Genomic DNA, 24,188 nt, shown 5'->3' on the forward strand with positions numbered 1-24,188 from the left:
CTTTCTTTCTTTCTTCCTTCCTTCCTTCCTTCCTTCCTTCCTTCCTTCCTTCCTTCCTTCCTTCCTTCCTTCCTTCCTTCCTTCCTTCCTTCCTTTCTTTCTTTCTTTCTTTCTTTCTTTCTTTCTTTCTTTCTTTCTTTCTTTCTTTCTTTCTTTCTTTCTTTCTTTCTTTCTTTCTTTTTATTAATTTTTATAATTATAACATTTTCTTTGACAGTATATATGCATAGGTAATTTTTTTTTTTTTTAACAACATTATCCCTTGTACTCCCTGCTGTTCCGAATTTTTCCCCTCCTTCCCTCCACCCCCTCCCCTAGATGGCAGGCATTCCCATACATATTAAATATCTTATAGTATATCCTAGGTACAATATATATGTGCAGAACCGAATTTTGTTGTTGTTGTTGCAAAGGAAGGATTGTATTCGCAAGGTAAAAATAATCTGGGAAGAGAAACAAAACAAAACAAAACAAAATAAAAACCAATGCTCTCAGTTTACATTCATTTCCCAGTGTTCCTTTTCTGGGTATAGCTGATTCTGTCCATCATTGATCAATTGGAATTGGATTAGCTCTTCTCTATGTTGAAGATATCCACTTCCATCAGAATACATCCTCATACAGTATCATTGTTGAAGTGTATAATGATCCCCTAGTTCTGCTCGTTTCACTCAGCATCAGTTGATATAAGTTTCTCCAAGCCTCTCTGTATTCCTCCAGTTGGTCATTTCTTACAGAACAATAATATTCCATAACATTCCTATACCATAATTTACCCAACCATTCTCCAATTGATGGACATCCATTCATTTTCCAGTTTCTAGCCACTACAAAAAGGGCTGCCACAAAAATGTTGGCACATACAGGTTCCTTTCCCTTCTTTAGTATTTCCTTGGGATATAAGCCCAGTAGTAGCACTGCTGGATCAAAGGGTATGCACAGTTTGATAACTTTTGGGGCATAATTCCAGATTGCTCTCCAGAATGGTTGGATTCTTTCACAACTCCAGCAACAATGCATCAGTGTCCCAGTTTTCCCACAGCCCCTCCAACATTCATCGTTATTAGTTCCCGTCATCTTAGCCAATCTGACGGTGTGTAGTGGTATCTCAGAGTTGTCTTAATTTGCATTTCTATGATCAATAGTGATTTGGAACACTCTTTCATATGAGTGGAAATAGTTTTAATTTCATCATCTGAAAATTGTTTGTTCATATCCTTTGACCATTTATCAATTGGAGAATGGCTTGATTTCTCATAAATTAAAGTCAATTCTCTGTATATTTTGGAGATGAGGCCTTTATCAGAACCTTTAACTGTAAAAATGTTTTCCCAATTTGTTACTTCCCTTCTAATCTTGTTTGCATTAGTTTTGTTTGTGCAGAAACTTTTTAATTTGGCATAATCAAAATTTTCTATTTTGTGATCAATAATGGGTGTCTAGTTCTCCCTTGGACACAAACTCCTTCCTCCTCCACAAGTCTGAGAGGTAAACCATCCCATGTTCCTCCAATTTATTTATGATTTCGTTCTTTATGCCTAAATCTTGGACCCATTTTGAGCTTATCTTAGTATGTGGTGTTAAATGTGGGTCCATGCCTAGTTTCTGCCATACTAATTTCCAGTTTTCCCAGCAGTTTTTGTCAAATAATGAATTCATATCCCAAGATTTGGGATCTTTGGGTTTATCAAACACTAGATTGCTTATTTTTATTCACTATCTTGCCCTGTGAACCTAAACTATGCCACTGATCAACTAGTCTATTTCTTAGCCAATACCAAATGGTTTTGGTGACTACTGCTTTATAATATAATTCTAGATCAGGTACAGCTAGACCACCTTCATTTAATTTTTTTTTCATTACTTCCCTTGAAATTCTCCACCTTTTGTTCTTCCATGTGAATTCTGTTGTTATTTTTTCTAGGTCATTAAAATAGTTTCTTTGGAGTCTGATTGGTATAGCACTAAATAAATAGATTAGTTTAGGGAGTATTGTCATCTTAATTATATTTGCTCGGCCTATCCAAGAGCACTAAATGTCTTTCCAACGATTTAAATCTGACTTTATTTTTGTGGCAAGTGTTTCGTAATTTTGCTCATATAATTCCTGACTCTCCTTTGGTAGATATATTCCCAAATATTTTATACTATCCACCGTTATTTTGAATGGAATTTCTCTTTGTATCTCTTGCTGTTGGATTGTGTTGGTAATGTATAAAAATGCTGAGGATTTAGGTGGATTTATTTTGTATCCTGAGACTTTGCTAAAACTCTGAATTATTTCTAAGATTTTTTTTTTTTTTTTCTTACAAGGCAATTAGGGTTAAGTGACTTGCCTGGGGTCGTACAGCTAGAAAATGCTAAAGTGTCTGAGGACAAATTGGAGTCTCCTGACTCCAAGGCTGCTGCTCTATCTACTGCGCCATCTAGCTGCCCCTAAATAGAATTTTTTTGGGGAAAAAAAATTCTGGAATTAAAATGCCTTTTAATAGAAACAGACATCTGCTGATACCAGTGTGTAATTGAGGCAAATTTTCAGTAATATTAGTGTGCCCAAAGAAATATTTTCCCCTTGCTGATGTTTTGTTCTATGTGTATTGTACATAGCCATAAGAATAAAATATAGGAGAGTGGCAAGAATAACCTGTGTTAAATGTTCCTCATAAAAATGAAACTCAGTCTGAAGAGACAGGATATAGAATACAAACCCCTCAGACTCTCAGATGGCAAATTTCATCAGTCATAAAAAAAATCTACACTATTGCTTCCCTTCCAATCCCCATTGTTACCCAGAGGAATACCAGGAAGGAAGGATTTCTCTATGCAGTGATGCATTGTCCTAGGCATGCTCCATTTGCAAAGGGAGCTAAGGGAAGCTTTTTGTGCTCAGTCATGCCCTCTAGAATTATTTCGGCTAATAGAACACTGACTCAGGCCAACATGTAATGAAAACACAGAGTCAATGACTCTAAAACAAGTGCAATAGATTTTTTTAAAAAAATAAGCTAAGCCCTTTTTCAGTAATTAAGAATATGTATTTAAATAGGGATAGGAACTAGACCTATGATTTCATTCATATAGGGAACTCCCAGGTGAGGAAACCTTTCTAAGTTAGGTAAGCACCTTTCTTCACCTTATAGTTTTAGAGAGATGCTTAGAACACTTCACTGACTTGCTCAGCCTGTATGTGTCAGAGGTAGGGTGTGAGTTTTCTTTCTACTACATCACTAGAGAGAGACAGAAACAGAAACAGAGAGAGACAGAGATAAACAGAGAGACAGAGAGTCAGAGAAACACAGAAAGATGATAGATAAGATAAAAAAATTATTGATAGAAAAAAGATTAAATGATTAAAGATGATAGATGGACAGACAGACAGACAGATATAGTATTCTACCAAAATTCTTAATGTAATTTTAAATTTTAGTAGCTTAAAACTGCTTTATAACTTTTTTGGGTCTACCCGTATAAATATTAATATATATTTACATCTAAATGTCAAATAACCAAGAATTAATCATTAAAATTGTAGGTTATGCTAAGTGAAATGAGCAGAAGCAGGAGATCATTGTACACAGCAACAGCAAGATTATGTGATGATCAATTCTGATGGAAGTGGATCATTCAAAGATCTTGTGATGAAGAGAGCCATCTACACCCAGAGAGAGAATTGTGGGAACTGAGTGTGATTCAAACATAGCACTCTTTGTTATTTGCTTGCTTTTTATTTTTTTTTCTCATTTTTTTCCTGTTTGATTTTTCTTGTATGGCAAGATAATTGTATAAATATGTATGCACATGTTGGATTTAACATATATTTCCACCAAGTTTAACATACTGGACTACATGCTGTCTAGGGGAGGGAGTGAGAGAAGTGGGGGGCGGGCGGGGAGGGGCATTGGAACACAAGGCTTTGCAAGGTTTTTTTTTTTGTTTTTTGTTTTTTGTTTTTCTTTTCTGAGCTGGGATTAAGTTACTTGTCCAGGGTCACAGAGCTAGGAAGTGTTGTTTGAGATCAGATTTAAACTCTGGTTCTCCAAAAATTCAGGGCTGGTGCTCTATCCATTGTGCCACCTAGCTGCCCTCCTTTGCAAGGGTTAATGTTGAAGAATTATCCATGCATATGCTTTGAAAATAAAAAGTCTTAGTATAAAAGGAAACTTAATCCCCAAGAGGATTTAGATAGGATCTAGTCCCACCTTTTCAATAAGATTCAATTAATAAAAACCCTGTCTGAGAAAGATATTTCACATTTTTCTCTTCCAAACATGCTATGCTCTAGTCAAACTAAATGATTCTGTTCCCTGACCATATTTTGTGCTTCCTTATTCCTGAAGACCCCTCCCACACAATCTTTCTTCACCCCTCTTGAATTGTTACCAAATGCTATCATCTTTTTTGAAAATTATTTTTTCATTCACTTGGTTGCTAATGACTTCCCATTTAACCTTATCCTCATCTAGCAATTTTTTGGCTCCTCTTTAAGGCACGTGAATAATATTGTTTTAGATTATAAATTTTTTGAGAAGTGATTTTTAGCATATCTATTGTTGTGTCACTAGAGTCTAGCATAACACCTTGAAAATAGCAGGTGCTTAAATACATGTATGTTAAATTGTATATTTAGTATCTATGTGTATACCTTAAACTTCTATATCACTATAAATTCCATAAAGGACCTCGAGTAAATTTTATATCTCCCCATAACCTGCCACAGTGCTGTATACATAATAGATGTTTGGTGAATTGAACAAAAATAACTTTTGGTACAAAGGAAGTTAATTCAGTTTTCATTTATTAAGCTCTCACTAGGTGCATAGCCCAAAATAGAATATAATAGAAGTATAAGGCAGAATCCATGACCTTCATCACTTCATTCCAGTTGTCACACAGAAGACAATTAGTAACATGCCTATCAGTGATGTTAAAGTTGATGTTTCACCATTAGAGATTTTGTTAAAAGAGAGTGACTTTAGATCTCTTTTAACAAAATCTGGGGAAAGAGATCTCATAAAACTATTGGTCATTAACTCTTTTGTTAGGAATTAATTAATCAATCATTTCAGCTTCCAAGAAACTATTGATCAAATAGAAGGGGGGAGGAGGAAGAGAGAATTATGGAGCCTATTAGGGAGGGCCGGGAAGTCTGCATGGAATGTTTTAATAGAGAGCTTTGGACAACATAAAGGTTTACTTGTTTACCTGAATTTGTCAGAAGGAAGGAGAGGTCAAAGGAGGGAGAAGTGGGAGGACACTAGTCATTCAACAGACGTTTTATAAAAACAACTGACATTTATATAGCTCTTTATGGTCTACAAAATATTTTATACATACATATTACTTCATTTGATCCCAAAACCTTGTGAAGTGAGAACTGGTATTATAACTCCATTTTATAGATGAGAAAAGATATAAAGGACATAAAGATACAAAGATGATTAAGAATGGCCCTAGACATCACACTTTTATCTAGAGAAGACCTATCTTGAAGTTCTTAAAAAAGCAAATGTGTAGCAACTTACCATTTCTCTTCTGTTAATTTAGAATCTTCATGGAAGAGACTTGTTTAAATAAGGGAAGACAAATTTCAAACAGAAAGATAATGGGGAGAGATAGAGACACCCAAGCATAATAATTTTTAAAATTGTATTTATTTCAATTAACAAGCATTTATTTTCTCTCCCTCCCATCTCCAAAAGAAAGAAAAGCAAAGCCATTTAGCAGCTAGATTGTAGACAGATTAAGAGTGTAGACTTAGGGTCATAGAGATTTGAGTTTGAATCCTGTCTCAGATACTAGTTGTTCACCTATGGGCAAGACATCTAAGATTTCACAGCTACGGTTTTCTGAGAAGAAATCCCAAAAAGATTTTTAGAAAAAAAATTTATTATTAGACAGAGGGAAGAGATGGAAAAAAGTATGGCTCTCTTGTTGTTGTTCAGACTTTCCATGGCCCCATCTGGAGTTTTCTTAGTAAAGATTCTGGAGTGATTTGCATTTCCTCCTCCAGCTCATTTTGCAGATGAAGAAACCGAGGCAAACAGGGTGAAGTGATTGACTTAGGGTCACAAGTGTGTGTTGATTGAGGTAAATTTGAACTCATGAAGCTCAGACTTCAGGCTAATTCTATCCAGTGTGTCACCTAGCAACCTTTATGAGTTTTACTCTATATAGAATTTGAAAAAGGGAATAAGGACAAACAGCTGAGTGATCTATACTTAGGTAATTTAAAAAATAAGGCTGTTTACAGATAAGCCACATAGATTGCTTGAGATGTATATCAGCAGACAAGTCTAAACATTCAATAAGATTTGGGAAAAATCAAAACAAAAGCTTTAAGTGAAATCTAACACAAGAACTAGATGGAATCAAAGTATTCCTTATAACAATCTGGATCCCCTGGAGGGGATCTAAGGTCAGCATGACATAAGCATCTTGCACATTCTAGGTTAAGCAATATCTAAGCACACAAAGCTAGATTTAAACAATATATAATAAATACAAATAATATAAATGATGGTAATATGGATTATTATTAATAGCAAATTACTTCCAAGATTGTTTGAGATAACCTGTATACAATGCTTAGCAAACCTTCAAGTACCATGCTTATAAATAAGCATGCATAGTTAAGCAAAACAAATTCCTATATTTGCCATATCCAAAATTTCATATTTCATTCTGCATATTTTGTCCAGTACCTCTCTGTCAAGGATGTAGACAGTATCTGTCCCCTGGAGTCATGATTAGTCCTTACAATGATCAGGGTTCTTTAGCCTTTTAAAGTTGTTTGTCTTTACTATGCTGTCATCATACAAATTGTTCTCCTGGTTCTGCTCAGTTAACTCTGCATCAGTTCATGCAAGTTTTCCCAGTTTTTTCCTTTCTGAAACCTTTCCTTTATCATTTTTATAGGACAAAACTGGTAATTTATTTCAATTATTCTTCAAATTAGTTTCCAATTCTTTGCCTCTATAAAATAAGTTGCTCTAAACTCCAAATACAATATTAAAATACAATAAAACATAAATAATATTAAACTTTAAAACAAATCAATATATGTTCTCAGAGATTTTTATGTATGAATTAGTGGCCATTGTTTCTATTTGAATTTGATATCATCAGTCTAAAACAGGTCAGATGAAGGGACTGTTGAGGTTAGTCTGAAAGGAGCTGAAATCAAAGGAATCAGAACCACAGGATTTGAGATTTGAAAGGGAAATTAGTATCCAATGATTCCAACCTATACTCCAAAGGAATCTAGACTATGCCATACCCAATAAGTGGTCATGCAAGCAACTTCAAAAATCTTCAATAAAAAGAGATCTACTAAAAAAAAAAAAAAAAAGAGAGAGAGATCTACTAATTCCAGAGCAGCCTGTCCAATTATAACTTTTGACATCACTCCTCAATTTGCCTTTTTGCAACTTCTACCTATTTCTCCTACTTCTGCCTCCTAGTCCAAATAAAACAAGTTAAATAAATATCTTATCTAAATCTCACCCCATCAAAAACTTGATCATAGATCAAGTCTGTGTCATCCCCTTCTTCAAGTCTTCTTGCTTTTCTATGCTAAATAGTTTCGTCTCTTCAACCTCCTCAAGGTCTTTCAACATCCTCATTGCCCTTTTGACATTTCTTTTATCCAAGTCTTTCCTAAACTATATCATCCAGAACAAAAAAAAATCCTTTAGACATGGTTTGGCCAACTCAGAGTATAGAGGGATATCAATAATGGTAATAATAGTAACTATTAAAGTTACTATTAAAGTAAAAATAGACCAAATTACTTTTACATCCTCCATCTTGGACTCAGCTTGTAATCCATTTAAATCCCTAGCTCTTTCTCTAGGGAAAAATGTAGATACTTAAGTTTAATGGCCAAGGACTCACCATCACAAGACCTATGTTCTAGTCTTAGATCCTCACACTTGAGATAAACACCATCTCAAGAAAAAACAAAATATGACATTTTAGGTTTTTCTTTCTAACCAGAAAACCATATTTTATGTTTTTCTCTTCCATGAAGGTTTTGTACTATTAACAGTCAAAGGGCCTGTGTTCCACATTGGACACTTGTCACAAATTTGTAAAATCCATTTTTTATCACTATCTCTGGCACAGTCAAATGTATACTTATAAATCTTTAACAAGTAGTCTTCCAGAGGGAAAGAGGAAATACACGTGACAGACTTTAATCTACATTGTTATTATCTTCGCCTTCACTTTCTTAAATCTAGAAATCAAGATAACAATAAATCAAACCCTAATTTGTAGCATTTGCTGATTTTCTGAGGTAAAAATTCTCACACTGAAAATTTAACAATTATCTCTCAAGAGCCAGTTGGAGCATGTCCCTGCTGAATAATACACCATCCTTCTCATTCTATTTGCTCCCATTTTCCTGGCTCTTGGATAGAAATTGTAAAGACTCAATTGTAACATAAGGGGAGGTCAGACTATATGATCTTCAAGGTGCCCTCCCCATCAGACATTCTATGAACCTCTGAATTTATAGCTGCTGTATGACTCTGAGTCACAAAATACTTCAGACTAAGCAATTAAAATTGAGCATCACTCCAAGAGCAATAGAGATGGGTACACTAGATACAAGGAGACAAACTTCTACCAGAGAACTATAAAGAATAATTAGAGTAAACTTCTTGAGTGGAGTGATTGTTTCCTTATTTCTTTCCTTAGCACTTAGCATAGTGCCTGACAAATAATAGATTCTTTTTTTTTTTTTTTAATAGCTTTTTATTTACAAGATATATGCATGGGTAATTTTTCAGCATTGACAGCTGCAAAACCTTTTGTTCCACCTTTTCCCCTCCTTTCCTCACCCCCTCCCCCAGATGATATGTTGACCAATACATGTTAAATATGTTAAAGTATAAGTTAAATACAATATATGTATACATGTCCATATAGTTATTTTGCTGTACAAAGAGAATCGGACTTTGAAATAGTGTACAATTAGCCTGTGAAGGAACAGATAATAGATTCTTAACAAATGCTTGTCAATTAACCACAAGTTATCTAACTGAATGTTAAGTCTTTTATTCCTTGCCTGTTATCCATGATTAGGGCTTTATTGAACAAAGAATATGCCTGTTCTATCTTTCAAGGAATCTTAAATAGTTTATAGATGGCAGACATTTTATTGGAAGAAAACTTTCAAGGTAATGTTTTGCCCACTGAATCAAATGGTTTTTATAATCATAAATGAGTGAAATCTTGCATTCTCTTTCATATATTGTATGATAGTGAGAAAGCCATGGTCTACTGTGGAATATCACTTGTAAAAACTTATCTTTTCCAAATTATACACTAATAAAATATATATTTAAAGTACATATATATGATTTTTATTAATATATATGTATATATATATAAAATTTTTTCCTCCACATTGTTGGCCTTTTTCCATTCTTAGATCCCTTGTGTATTGATCTCTCAAGACCTTTATACTTGTGCTGCTTCTAGCAAAGATCTCATCTAAATAATTGTTCTATGTTAATTGATTTCCCACTCTTTGTTATCTTTAGGGACATTTCTGATCTAATAATTCTGGAATTTAACTACAATAATCCTTGGAGTTTTCATTTTGGAGTTTCTGTCAAGAGATGATTGGTGGATTCTTTCAATGACTATTTTACCCTTGGGTTCTATGATATCAGGACAGTTTTCTGTGATGTTCTTTTTCTCTAAATTATAATTGTTCTCTGAGAGGAGGTTTCTTTGGGGAGTTTCCTCTCTCTTTGGTTCCCTAGAGCTCTTGTCTGAATGTCTCCAGCCAGCACGAAGGTTGAAGTTGGAATGAAATCTTACTCTGCCTCCAAGTGTGGGATTGTGGGTTTCCCAGAAGTCAATCCTAGTTGTGAATCTCCCAAAGTCTTCTCCTCCCAAGTCCCCTGAAGTTCTCCCGGGAAGTCCTCTCCTTGACTCAATCCTGGCTTTTTATATCCTCCCAGAGAATGATCTTGTGGGCACTCCCTGGGCTTGTGGGAGCGTCTTAAAAGTATGCTCTCTTAAAGGTGTGAATCTAATGTGTGGACCAATGATCGAACTCCTTTAAAGGTGTAAACTCTTTTAAAGGTTTGAACTCTTTTAAAGGTGTGAACTAAGTGCATAAGTACCTTGTAAGAATCCAAACAGTTTTCCTTAAGGATTTCTTGAAAAATGTTGTCTAGGCTCTTTTTTTGATCATGGTTTTCAGGTAGTTCAATTATTCTTAGATTATATCTAAAATATATATCTAAGGTCTATTTTTTAGGTCAGTTGTTTTTCTAATGAGGTATTTATATTTTCTCCTGTTCATTTTTTTTTTTTTTTGGTTTTGTTTGACTGATTCTTAATGTTGCATTGAGTAATTCACTTCCATTTGTCCAATTTTAATTTCTGAAGAATTATTTTCTTCAGTTAGCTTTTTTTTTAAACCTACTTTTATATTTGGCCAATTGTCCTTTTAAAGGAATTGTTTTCTTGAGTCAATTTGTGTGCCTCCTTTTCCAAGCTGTTGGCTCCCCCAACCAAGCTTTCATAATTCTCCTGCGGTCTCATTTCTTTTCCCCATTTTTCTTCTGTCTCACTTACTTGATTTTGAAAATCCTTTTTGAATTTTTCCAAGAGAACCTTTTGAGCCTGAGAGCAGTTCATAGTCCCCTTTGAGACTTCACATGTAGTAGGCATTTTGCCATTGCTGTCCTCTCTCAGTTTATGTTCTGATCTTTTCTGTTTCCATAGTAGCTTTCTATGGTCGGGCTCTTTTTGCCTTTTAGCTCATTTTTAAAAGGATGTTCTGTTCCTGTGAATGGGAGAGATTGTCCCAAGTTTTTTTTAACAGGGGGACAGGGGCTTCTCACTGATTTTCTGCATTGGAGCTAGAGTTACTGCAAGCTTTCCCATTGCTCTTGGTAGGCCTAGCTAGTCCTGCCTGTTATGCTAAGGTTTGAGGACTCAAAATTTGCTTTCTGTGATTGGATTGGAAGTCTCATAGATAGCCTGCTGAGCCACTGGCCCTCTGAACCAGGATAGAGTAGCCAGCACTGATATATTTGACTAAAAACCTCCTGCTAGATTCTCAACACTGCATCTGTGCTAGGCCCCTGTTCCTCCTACCCAAGAGAGATAGAGCTTTCCTGAAATCTTTCCAAGATATCTTAAGCTGGAAAATTGTTTCACTCTAAAATGTTTGTGGGTTCTATGACTCCAAAATCTGTTCAGAGGCTTGATCTAGGTTTGATTCTGAAGGAAACTGAGGAAAGCTCAAGCAATGTCCTTGCTTATCTCCACCATCTTGGTTTCATCCCTTTGGGGCCATTTCTGCCTTCTCTGTGATATTCATTGTTAATGGTGAAAGAAATTCATCATAAAAATCTCTGCAGAGAAGGGAAACAATAAACTGGGAAAACATTTTTATAGTCAAAGGTTCCAATGAAGGCCTCATTTCCAAAAATATAGAGAATTGACTCTCATTTATAAGAAATCAAGCCATTCTCCAATTGATAAATGGTCAAAGGATATGAACAGACAATTCTTAGATGAAGAAATTGAAACTATTTCTAGCCATATGAAAAGATGCTCCAAGTCATCATTAATCAGAGAAATGCAAATTAAGACAACTCTGAGATACCACTACACACCTGTCAGATTGGCTAGAATGACAGGGAAAGATAATGCACAATGTTGGAGGGGATGTGGAAAAACAGGGACACTGAAAATTGTTGGTGGAATTGTGAGTACATCCAGCCATTCTGGAGAGCAATTTGGAATTATGCTCAAAAAATTATCAAACTGTGCATATCCTTTGACCCAGCAGTGTTACTACTGGACTTATATCCCAAAGAGATTTTAAAGAAGGGAAAGGGACCTGTATGTGCAAGAATGTTTGTGGCAGCCCTCTTTGTAATGGCCAGAAATTGGAAATTAAGTGGATGCCCATCAATTGGAGAATGGCTGAATAAATTGTGGTATATGAATATTATGGCATATTATGGTTTTGTAAGAAATAACCAACAGGATTTCAGAAAGGCCTGGAGAGATTTACATGAACTGATGCTAAATGAAATGAGTAGGACCAGGAGATCATTATATACTTTAACAACAATACTATATGATGATCAATTCTGATGGATGTGGCCATTTTCAACAATGCGATGAAAGATGAACCAAATCAGTTCCAATAGAGCAGTAATGAACTGAACCAACTACATCCAGCGAAAGAACTCTGGGAGATGATTATGAACCATTACATAGAATTCCCAATACCTCTATTTTTGTCCACCTGCATTTTGGATTTCCTTCACAGGTTAATTGTACACTATTTCAAAGTCCGATTCTTTTTGTTCAACAAAACAACTGTTTGGACATGTATACATATATTGTATTTAATTTATATTTTAACATATTTAATGTATTGGGTCAACCTGCCATCTGGGGGAAAATTGGAACAAAAGGTTTGGCAATTGTCAATGCTGTAAAATTACCCATGCATATATCTGGTAAATAAAAACTATAATTAATAAAAATATTTAAAAAAAAAGAAATGATCAATAGGATGATTTTAGAGAGGCCTGGGGAGACTTAGATGAACTGATACTAAGTGAAATGAGCAGAACCAGGAGATCATTTACATGGCAACAAACAAGATTATACAATGATCAAATCTAATGGATGCAATTCTTTCTACAACATAGCATTCTCAGTCTTTCTGTGTTGTTTGCTTGCATTTTGTTTTCCTTCTTGATCCAATTTTTCTTGTGCAGCAAGATAACTGTATAAATATGTATACATATATTGGATTTAACATGTATTTGATATATTTAACATGTATTGGACTATCTGCCATCTTGAGGAGGATGGGGGAAAGGAGGAGAAAATTTGGAATACAAGGTTTTGCAAGGATCAATGTTGAAAAATTACCCATGCATATGTTTTGTAAGTAAAAAACTTTAATAAAGAAGACAATTAATACATTTTTAAAAGCTCTGCAGATTTTTTCTATTTTTCTTCTGTCTGTCCTTCCATTTTCATCCTTGTAATAATTTTACTTATTTTGCTCTATCACTTAAATCCTTAAAATGTTTTTACCCTTTATTGCTTCTCTCTCATTAAATAATCTTATATTTTAATAATTATATATTTTACTTCTTTGGCAAGGTTTTACAGGAATTTATATTTTACTCTGATATTGACTTTGGATTCTATTTATCTCCACTTGGCAAGTAAATTAAGCATTTTCTGACTGAAGTACTTTTTAAGGTTCCTTTGCTCTTTTTGCTGTGGAAATTGACTTGCATTAGTTAAACTTTGACATGAAACTATTTATATTTGTATCCTTTCTTTCATTCACTATCATTTTCAAATGAGCTCTATATCTTTTCCTTATTTTTATTCTTCTTTATTCCCTCATAAAGGGAAGCCCAAGTGGGAATGAAAAAACATGATAGACCCATGATTAGAGAAAGCAAATCATAGAATCCTAACAGAGACAATGAACCATGCCAGCACTTAGTATAGACTTAGGAAAGGAAGTAGAAGACAGTGGAAGAATCTCAGGAAAGCAAGGCCCAAACCAAAGATAACCTGACCACCTATGCTGTCCATGGGAACAAGAGCAATCAGACACTGGCACAAAATCCTGAAACAGAACTGAGGCTGAAGAGATAAGTAAGCAGAAGATACCAAACACCCTGAAAAAATATCATGTTTCAAGGAGCACATAAGAGAAAAATCCAACTTGGCCTAAGGACTTTAAGAGTATCTGAAAATCATGAAACAATTATTGAAAAATGAAATTATAAATCAAAAAGAATCATGGAAGAAAGTATTGGAAGAATAAATAGCTTAGGTAGGAAGTAGGAAAAAATTACCCATCCTTGAAAAATCAAACAGTACTCAATGATTCCAGGAAACAAGAACTGTCAAAATAAAATCCAAAGATTTTTTTTTAAATAGAAAAATAAAAACCATAAGATATCTGCTGTCAAAAATGACTCACCTGGAAAACTGCATGAATACTATGAACAAAAAAGGGTCACATGCCATATTTCAAAAAAATCATAAGTGAAAACTGCTCAGATTTATTTAGAACCATATGGAAAAAGGAAATGGAAAGAATTTATTAGCTACTTGTTGAAGGAAAACCTAAAATGAAAACTCATAGAAAGGTCATAGAAAAAAAAATTCAGAGCTTCTGGATCAAAGAAAATACTACAAACAACCAAAAAAAAAATAATCTTAATATCAAAGAACTAGTCAGGATTACATAAGACTTGGCAATCACTTCATTAAAGATGAGAAAAAAGTCAGTATATAATATTTCAAAAGGCAAAAGATAAAGGTTTGTAAACAAGAATAACTTAACCTGCAAGAAAATGGGGGAAATGGACCATTTATACAATAGAGCATTTCTAAACATTCATACTGAAAGGAGTACACCTGAGTAAAAATTTTGAAATGAAAACACAGAACTTAAGAATTTAGAAAGATAATATATTTTAGCAATTGATAGGGACTAAATTAATATAAAGTGTTTAATTTCTAACAAGACAAAAAGGGAAAACAAGCCCTTTAGAATTTTAATAACTTTATGGGTCATATAGGGAATTAATGAAAAATAAAGGAATTAGGGGTGGGTTTGGGCTTTTTGTTATTTGGGGGTTTTTTGTTCTGTGTGCTTTTCAATTTTATTTTTATTTTTTCATTTAATAGTATTTTTTCTAGTTATATGTAAATTTAGTTTTCAACATTTGCTTTTATAAAATTTTGATTTCCATTTTTTCTCCCTTTTTCCTCTCCCCTTCCCAAGATGGCAAGCAATCTGATATGTATCATATACAATCATACTAAAAATATTTCTACACTAGTCATGTTGTAAAAGAAGAATCAAAACAAAAGAGAAAAAAACACAGGAAATAAAAAAATATTATAAAAAATGAAAACAATATGCTTTGATCTGCATTCAGATTCCATAATTCTTTCTCTGGATGTGGATAGCATATTCTATCATGAATCTTTTGGAATTATCCTAAATCATTGAATTGCTGAGAAGAGCTAATTACCTAGATGCTAATTATTATACAATGTTGCTATTACAGTGTGCAATGTTATCTTGGTTCTGCTCATTTCATTCATGTAAGTGTTCATGTAAGTCTTTCCAGGTCTTTCTGAAATCTGTCTGCTCATCATTTATTATAGAAAATAGTATTTCATTACATTCATATTCCACAATTTGGCCATTCCCTTTGCTGGGCATCCCATCAACTTTCAATTCTTTGCCACCATAAAGAGAACTGCTATAAACATTCTTATACATTTGGGTCTTTTTTCCATTTTATCTCTTTAGGATATAAATCAACTAATGGATAGCTGAATCAAAGGATGTACACAGACCTTTGTGCATAGTTCCAAATTTCTCTCCAGAATGATCGAATCATTTCACAACTCCATCAGCAATGCATTAGTGCCCCAGTTTTCCTACATCCTCTCCAACTTTTATCACTTTTCTTTTCTGTCATATTAGCCAATCTGTGAATTAATGTCTCAGAGATGTTTTAGCTTGCATTTTTCTAAACAATAGTGATTTCGAACATTTTTTCATGTGACTATAGATGGCTTTGATTTCTTCATATGAAAACTGTCTGTTCATATCCTTTGATCATTTATCAATTGGGGAATAACTTGCATTTTTTGTAAATTTGACTCAGTTCTCTACATATTTTAGAAAGGAGTCATCTATCAGAAATACTGGATGTAAAAATTGTTCCCCAGCTTTCTGGTTCCCTCTAGATTGCATTGATTTTGGTTGTCTAAGACTTTTTTTATTTAATGTATTCAGAGTTAGTGGTTTTCTATTTCATAATGGTCTCTATCTTTTATTTGGTCATAAATTCTTGTCATCTCCAAAGATCTCATAGGTAAACTATTCCTTGCTTTCGTAATTTGCATATGGTATCATCTTTTATGTCTAAATCATGTACCCATTTTTAACTTGGTAAAGAGTGTGAGATGTTGGTCAGTGCCTAGATTCTGCTATTTTGCAGTTTTCCCAACAGTTTTTGCAAATAGTGAGTTCTTATCCCAGAAAATGGAATCTTTGGGTTTAGCAAACAATAGATTGTTATAGTCATTGTGGTTTGTGTATGTAACCTATTCCACTAATCCACCATTCTATTTCTTAGTTAGTACTAACAAGTTTTGATGATTGCTACTTGATAATATAGTTTCAAATCTCATCTAGGTAGGTCCCATTCATTTGCATTTTCCCCATTATTTCCCTTGATATTCTTGATCTTTTGTTCTTCCACATGAATTTGCTTATTTTTTTCTAGCTCTATAAAATGAATTTTTTGGTAGTTTGATTGGCATAGCACTGAAAAAATTACTTTAGTAAGAATTATTTTTATTATATTAGCTTGGCCTGCCCATGTTCAATTGATATTTTCCCAATTATTTAGATCTGACTTTATTTGTGTGAAAGTGTTTTGCAATTGTATTTATATAGTTCCTGAGTTTGTCATGACTTGTTAGTGGTTTTATCCCATTTTTGGGATCTTAAGAGAGGGAAAAGAAGGGAAAGAAAAAAGAATATAGTAGAGAAGAAATAAGGAAGAAGAGGATGGAAAATACTACTTCTCATATTTGGGTTACATGTAAAGAACATATAAAAATTAGGATAAAGTAGGAGTTGTCATCACATGAACCTCACTCTTATCTGATTTGGAGAAAGAACAATTGAATACATGTGTTTAAAGAGTTTGGTGGTATTATACATTAAACTTAAAAGGGAAAGAAGTGGGGTAGAGGGAAAACTAGATTTATATGTTTATATTACATGCATTATATATACATTGAATGAAATAAGTTAAAATTATTTAAGGGAAAAGTATATGGTGAAATAATGAAAATATAATAGTTGGGAATCTTTGCAGAAGTAGAAAAATCTAATAAAATGATAAAAAAGTTTTGAACCTATATAGAACTTGGAAAAAGTTAGCTATGAGAGCTCTCTGGACAATAGTGAATGGGAGTAGAAAAAAGTTTAAGTATTTTCAGCTATGCATGGCATCTTTATAAAAATTAATCATGTCCTAAAGCATAAAAACTTAATAATCAAATGCAGAAAAGCAGCAAAGTTAAACATGTACTTTATAAGCCAGAATTTATCTATTGGGCCTATATTTCAAAGAGATCATAAAAAGGGAAAAGTTCCTACATGTACAAAAATGTTTGTTGCTGTCCTTTTTGTAATGGCAAGGAAACCGAATGGATACCCATCAGATGGGAAATGGCTAAATAAGTTATGATATACGAATATTTAGGAATATTATTGTTCTATAAAAAATGATCAACAGGATGATTTCAGAAAGGCCTGGAGAGTTTTACATGAACTGATGCCAAGTGAGTAGAACCAAGAGAACATTGTATACAGCAACAAGATTATGTGATGATCAATTCTGATGGATGTGGCTCTTTTCAGCAGTAAGGTAATTTAGGACAATTCTGGTAGATTTGTGATAGAGAAAGCCATTTGCATCCAGAGTGAAAATTGCACAACATATTATTTTCACTTTGTTGTTGTTGTTGTTGTTGTTTGCTTGCTTTTTTGTTTTTTTCTCATTTTTTTCCCCTTTTTGATCTGATTTTTCTTGCACAGCATGATAAATGTGGAGATGTGTATAGAAGAGTTGTAAATGTTTAACATATATTGTATTGCTTGCTATCTGGGGGAAGGGATGAAGGGGAAGGAAGGGAAAAAAAATTGGAACATGGGGTTTTGCAGGGGTGATTATTAAAAACTATCTTTGCATGTATTTTGAAAATAAAAATCTATTTTAAAAGACCCCAACTTTAAATAATTATAAAAATAAAGGTTCTTTGAAAAAAGAATATAAATTTAAATGAAGACTTCAGTAATTTAATTCTAAAGAATTGTTGGGCTTCTAAAGAATAAACCATAAAAACAATAGATAATTTCATTTTTTAAATGACAACAATAAGATAACATGCTAAAACTTTGGGATAAATCAAATTAGCCTGGACCAAATGGAAGCATTATATCTTTAAATACATTTTATCAATAAAAGAAAGAATAAATTAACAAATTCAGCTTTGTAATTGAAAAATTCAGAAAAGCCACTATTTTAAAAAAACAACTAAATAAAAAGAATTGTGAAAAAGAAAGGATTTCACATCATTGAAAGTTTAAAAAACAATTGAATCGATTAAAAAAAACTAGGAACTTTTTTTTTGTGAAGAAAATATTGATAAAATAAATAAAACACTAGCAAATTGATGTTTCAAAAATATTGCTATTATTTGTCCTTTGTTCTCAAAGATGAAGATGATTTCTGGGAGATGATGGCAACATGCAAGTGAATTGGATTTGGTGAAATCAAATCACTCAAAGAAGGCTGTGTAAGGTCACTAGTTTCACTTTTTCCTCCAGAACCATTTAAATCCAGTGACCAGATATAGACCAGGACAACTGGAAATGGCCCTGAATGCAATGGGAGACCTTAGGCCTTTTTAAAGACTTGCAAAGGTCTCAGTTTGACTAAGGCAACTGCCCATTTAGTTATTAAGACTAGGTAAGAAAGAAATGAAAGAAAATCAAATGACAAACTTCAAAAGTTAAAAAGCAGAATTTACAAATGAAAAGGAAATAAAGAGAATTATTAGAAATTAGTTTGACCAACTATATATTCACAAAATCGATAACTTAAATAAAATGAAATGGATATATATTTAGACTGCAAAATATTCAGATTAATATGTATATGTTGTTTTCCTTTAGAATGTGAGCTCCTTGTCGCTTTTCTATTTGTAGCCTTAGCTTAATATGGTACTTATAGAATAGCATCTAATAAATGTTTTTTATTCATTTATTCAGAGATATAAGAAAAATATATAATTACTTTCACTTTGGTGACATTATTCAGTACTAATCATGAGCCATAACTAATGGTTCTTTTCTTGAAGTATTCATGATTATAATCAGGAGGCTTTGGGTAACATACAAATCCTTGGTTTCTCATTCCTTATTCCTGATCCATGTCTGCTAATACACATCTTACCATTCTTACCCATTCCCACCTTTGAACTGAAATCACCAAGTATTAAGATATATATTGATTGAATTTGAAGGTTCTTACTGAATTCTTTGAATTTCAGTATCTCTTCATTCTCTCTTCATTCATCTCTTCATCTCATGATGTTACATAAACTGCAATTGTTTTCATGTTTGTCTTATTGCTAATATTTTTCATGAGCATCACAAGACAAGATGGCCAAATGTCTGAGAAATTATATTTCTTGTTGTCACTTCTGTTGATTTCTTATTTGTCTTTCCAAAGGGAACTTATAGATCATTCTTTAATTTAGCTGATATAACTTTTTTTCTTTCAGTTTCTTTTAGAGTTCAACATCTTTTGTCTGGTTGAGATAAGAGTAAAGTTTATGTGAAATCCACTCCAACTACTCCTTCCTCCATATCTATATATTCTTCATATGCACCTCAGTTATGAGAAATTGTTCTAACCTCCTTCATCCTCACTTCTTTCCTAATATCTATTTTCCTTACCTTTTCCTTTCTCTCTTAAGGACATCAAAATAGAGCAAATCCACAACTAATTCCTGTTTGTCAAATCATGACAAATAAATATAATTCTGTATGGTAAGAAATGATAAATATAATGAAAAAAGAGAAGCATGGGAAAACAACATGAAATGATACAAAGTCAAGTGAGATTGCTTGTTAAGGACAATGCCTAAGTGAAGGGGCAGGTCAATTCCTTGAGACCGCCACATAACATCTGAGTCATAACATCTAAAGGAGTTGCAAAGAAGCCTTTACTGACACAGTTGTTGCTTGTGGACTGGGAATAAAATAAATTGGAGGCAGAGGGAAGAGGAGTGAGGTCAGACAGTGCAACATCCCCTCAGTACGGAGGTCAGGGAACAGCAACTGCCTCTCAACCTCCTTGTATCATCAATCAATCCTTCTCCTCCTCCTCCTTCTCCTCCTCCTCCTCCTCCTCCTCTCACATGAAGAGATCCAGCAACCACTGGCAAGTGGCTCCCACAATTGCTAAAATTCATTTCCTGTATTGGTACATCCAATTAGAAAAAGATCCTATGATTAGAGGACCATCAATCAAGTTAAAGTTTATAAATGGTCATGCTGAATTGTTCTTCATTCATATTCAACTCTTCATGAGTCTTCCTGATTTCAAGTCCAGCACTCTATCCACTGTACCACCTAGTTGCCCCCATAGATGGCCTAAAAACCCATCAATCTTATTAGCATTCTCTGCTCTTTCTTGTCATTCTACCATCATTACTGCAGAAGTGGAAGGGGGCAACATGGTTCTGGGACTGTTCCTTATATATTTCTCATTCCTTGGTTTGCTATGGTCAAAGGTTTCATTACTGAGTGGTTAGCCTCTCTGTGCTTAGCAACACAGTTCTCAGAAAGCAGACTTAATCATCTATCAAGATTGTACTCAAAAACTTTGCTGCTGGGTAGAACCTGTCAGAGTTTGTGTTCCACTGATACAGTCTTCAGGAACACAGGATTACTTCCATATCATAACAAAGCATCAAAAAATGGTGTTGCAGAGCACAAATATACAAATAAATAAAAAATATGTTTAAAATAAAAACAAAGTAATTACAGAGGGCAGTGACCACTAGTGGAAAACAGGAAAGGAATCTTTAATAATATTAGCACCAATGATCATCATTATCATTGACATTTATGTTGTTGTTCAGACATGTTCTTTATAATCCCATTTGAAGTTTTCTTGGCAAAGATACTAAGGTGGTTTGCCATCTCCTCCAGTTCATTTTACAGATGAGGGAACTGAGGTGAACAGGGTGAAAAAAACAGATTTACAAGAATTCTCTTATTTGAGCCTCATGACAAATATGTAAAGCAGCTATTACAGATATTCTTATAAGCTCAGTTTTACAAATGAGGAAACTGAAATTCAGAGAAATTAAATGACTTGATCATAGTCACTTAGCAAGTAAATTTCATAGTTGCACTTGAATCTAGTTCTTTCTGATGCCAAATCCAGAACTCAAGTAGTAATTCCTAGATGGAGCAACCTATTTAGTCAGAAGAAAAAGGAGAAAAAGGAAAAAGGAGGAGGAGGAGGAGAAAGAAAAGGAGAAGGAGCAAGAAGAGGAAGAGGAGAAAAAGAAAAAGGAGGAAGGGGACTAATAGGAGGAGGAAGAGGAACAGGAGAAGGAGGATGAGGATGAGGAGGACAAAAAAAAAAAAAAAAAAAAAGCCAACTGACAACATTTCAGATGCTGTGACAGCCAGGGGGAAGAACCGTTTTTGGTCAGCATAATTTCCCATTGACCTCAAAATTATTGTACCCAAATAGCTCAACAAATTGTGGTATATAAATGCAATGGGATGTAACTATATAGTAAGAAAGGATAAATATAAAGAATACAGAAAAGCATGGGACTCCTTAAGTGAAATGATTCAAAATGAAGTTAGCTGAATCAGGAATATACCATGAGTGAAATGTAAATGGAGAGAACAACAACAATAAAACTGAACAATCTATAATTATGGTGACCAAACTTGGCCCTGAAGAAGAAATGGAAGGGGAAATTTACCTCTCTCTCTCTCTCTCTCTCTCTCTCTCTCTCTCTCTCTCTCTCTCTCTCTCTTTCTCTCTCTCTCTCTCTCTCTTTTAAAGAAATGGGGGAATGAGTGTTGAACATTCACTAAACTGCTAATTTTCTCTTTTTTTATTCTTTGTTATAGGGTTATGTGTCTTTGTAGGGAAAAGGATGTTTTTGGAAATCTAGTTGATATAAAAAAAAATCCACCAATAATATCATCATAAAAGACCATTTCACATAGGTATAACTGGACCTTTCCTATGAGGTTACTGACATGCAATCAATGGGGAGAAAAGTGATTATTTTGAGTTTGGGTAGAAGTCTAGAGGTTAAAATAAAGAATTTTCTCAATACTTCATGCATGTTTCTTTTAATAAAATCTTTGTCAATCACTGTTCATTTTAAGAATAAATTCAAATGATTCTTCCATATAGAGACATAAATTACTTTTACTTTATACTTCACATGACATGATTTCCAGACCCACCCTCATCTTCATTATTTTTCCCCTAGATGGATTTTAATTGGTCAAAACCCTTCTTAAAAGGTGGTATCTAGAAATGGACAATATTCCAGCCACGACCTCGACCATCACAGAGCAAAATACATTGGTACATCATATCTCTATTAATAGCCCTTCCAACTCCAAAGCTATGACCCTATGAGCACAATTTAAGATCACTGACTGGACTTTTTTGAAAGAATACAAAGGCAGTTGCTATCTACAGCCTGGCGTTGGAAACATTGGCTCTTACCTTGAAAGTACGTGCCAATACCAGCTGGAATCTGAGTAGATATTTGGTTTGATATCACTTGATGAGAGAGAATAACTTCTGTAGGAGCTGTAATAAAGAGAGACTAGATAGAGGCTTTATAGATCAGCAATAGTATGCTGAAACCTAGAAATAGGGTGTTTCCCTGACAGCTAAATGTTGCATCACCATGAGAGCTTGTCAGCTGTGGCTTGAGGCTTCTGGCAAATATGCCTTTCTAGACTGAACAGATAGGGGAGGCTCAAGGGCCCAAAGGAAGTCTCCAGGACTGGCACTGTGTAGATTAATACCAATAGTTACATCCAGGATATCTTTCACTGACACAGACATTTCAATGTATCATATATGCATCTGAGTGCAGTAGATTCCTGGACTAAAACTCTAGTTCCAAGGTGAAGTAATACTATCACCTAAGGTTAATGAATTCTCTTCTCCTTGACTGCCATTGAAACCCCAAAGAGTTAGCCTGATAATGTTTGGCTATCTGATATCATTATAGTAATCTTTTCTAATTTAGCTTTCTGGCTTATTATTGCATTTATTATAGTCAATTAAAAGGGTCTATAAAATTAGCTTCCATTTATTTTTTATATTATTTGACATCTTTGTAACTGCACTTTATCTCTGATTTTTACATTTGTAATTCAGACTTCACATTAAGAACCAATAAATTGAGTTTGCTAAGTTAACCCCCCCCCCCCACACACACACAATAAAAATATAGCAAATGTTTACCCTTGTGCCATGGAATTTCCCATAAATTTCTGTATATTATTTTTCCACTTGGCTATCCAGCTATACCAGTAGCCCAGCCATATTATGAGACACCAAGAAATTCTGTTGAAATAATCACCTTTTGCTGGGTTAAGCTCTCTGTACAAGGTAAAGAAAGAAATTAGGATCTCATCCACTTTAGTTATCATTGGAAGAAAATATATTTCAATCCTCTATTTATCTTAGTAAAATTCACCCTTTTAACCAACCGTTCTATTACTTAAATGACTAAAAATTTAAGAATCAATTTCAATATTTTTACTATTAAAATTCAGGGAATATATACTCAAATGAATTATGAGGTCAAATTATCTAGTGAGATTTGTCTGGAGGTATTTTGTGCAATTAGGCTAGGAAGATGGAGCTAAACTAGCTTCTTTCTTCAGAGAGATCCTATTATAGAAAAAACATCACCCATCACAAGGATTAGCCTAATCTTTTTGGAGCTTGTCCAGCCTTAGAGAAGCGTAGCTGGTAATTCAACATGTTGCATAACCTATTTAGTTTAATTTGGTAATATTAATTTACTGTATCTATATGGCTATGAATCATGAATCAAAATCTCAAATGAGCCAAAAGTCAATGGAAAGACATATTTTCAATGACAACTTCTTTTTTAATTGTTTTTTCAATGAAGAAAAATATTTTTTTCTCACTACCACTCTCCTCATTGAAAAAGAAAAAGAAAATATTTATAACAAATACACATAATAAGCATAGCAACTTATTGCCCAAGGATGACTTCTTTATAGGAAGTGTTATAAAAGAATGTTCGTGTCTGGGAACAAATGTTCATATGAGTTGATCATGTGAAGAGAGCAAGGGATAACAGATGTATGGCCTTAAGGTTGCATTGATATCTGTGAACTGTTAAAAGATCCAAAAAGGATATGAGCAATGAACAATAATTGATACCTGAAGACTGATTCATGGCAGAAGCCTGCTTCCTGCCTTTTGAAAGAAAGGTGATAGATTAGAGGTGAAGAAATTAAT

General features: G+C 33.8%; 1 protein-coding gene across 1 annotated transcript in view; it reads right to left on the reverse strand.

Moving 5' to 3' along the window:
* The window catches only part of LOC141561133 (regucalcin-like), a 61,585-nt gene extending 38,976 nt beyond the window's left edge, over window positions 1-22,609 (reverse strand). The window contains exon 1 of the mRNA XM_074300274.1: window positions 22,404-22,609. The gene's annotated coding sequence lies outside the window, so the exon portion shown is untranslated. The remainder of the gene's footprint in view (window positions 1-22,403) is intronic.
* Between the last annotated feature and the right edge of the window lie 1,579 nt (window positions 22,610-24,188).

The sequence above is a fragment of the Sminthopsis crassicaudata genome, chromosome 3 (assembly GCF_048593235.1).
Source record: "Sminthopsis crassicaudata isolate SCR6 chromosome 3, ASM4859323v1, whole genome shotgun sequence".
Taxonomy (NCBI): domain Eukaryota; kingdom Metazoa; phylum Chordata; class Mammalia; order Dasyuromorphia; family Dasyuridae; genus Sminthopsis; species Sminthopsis crassicaudata.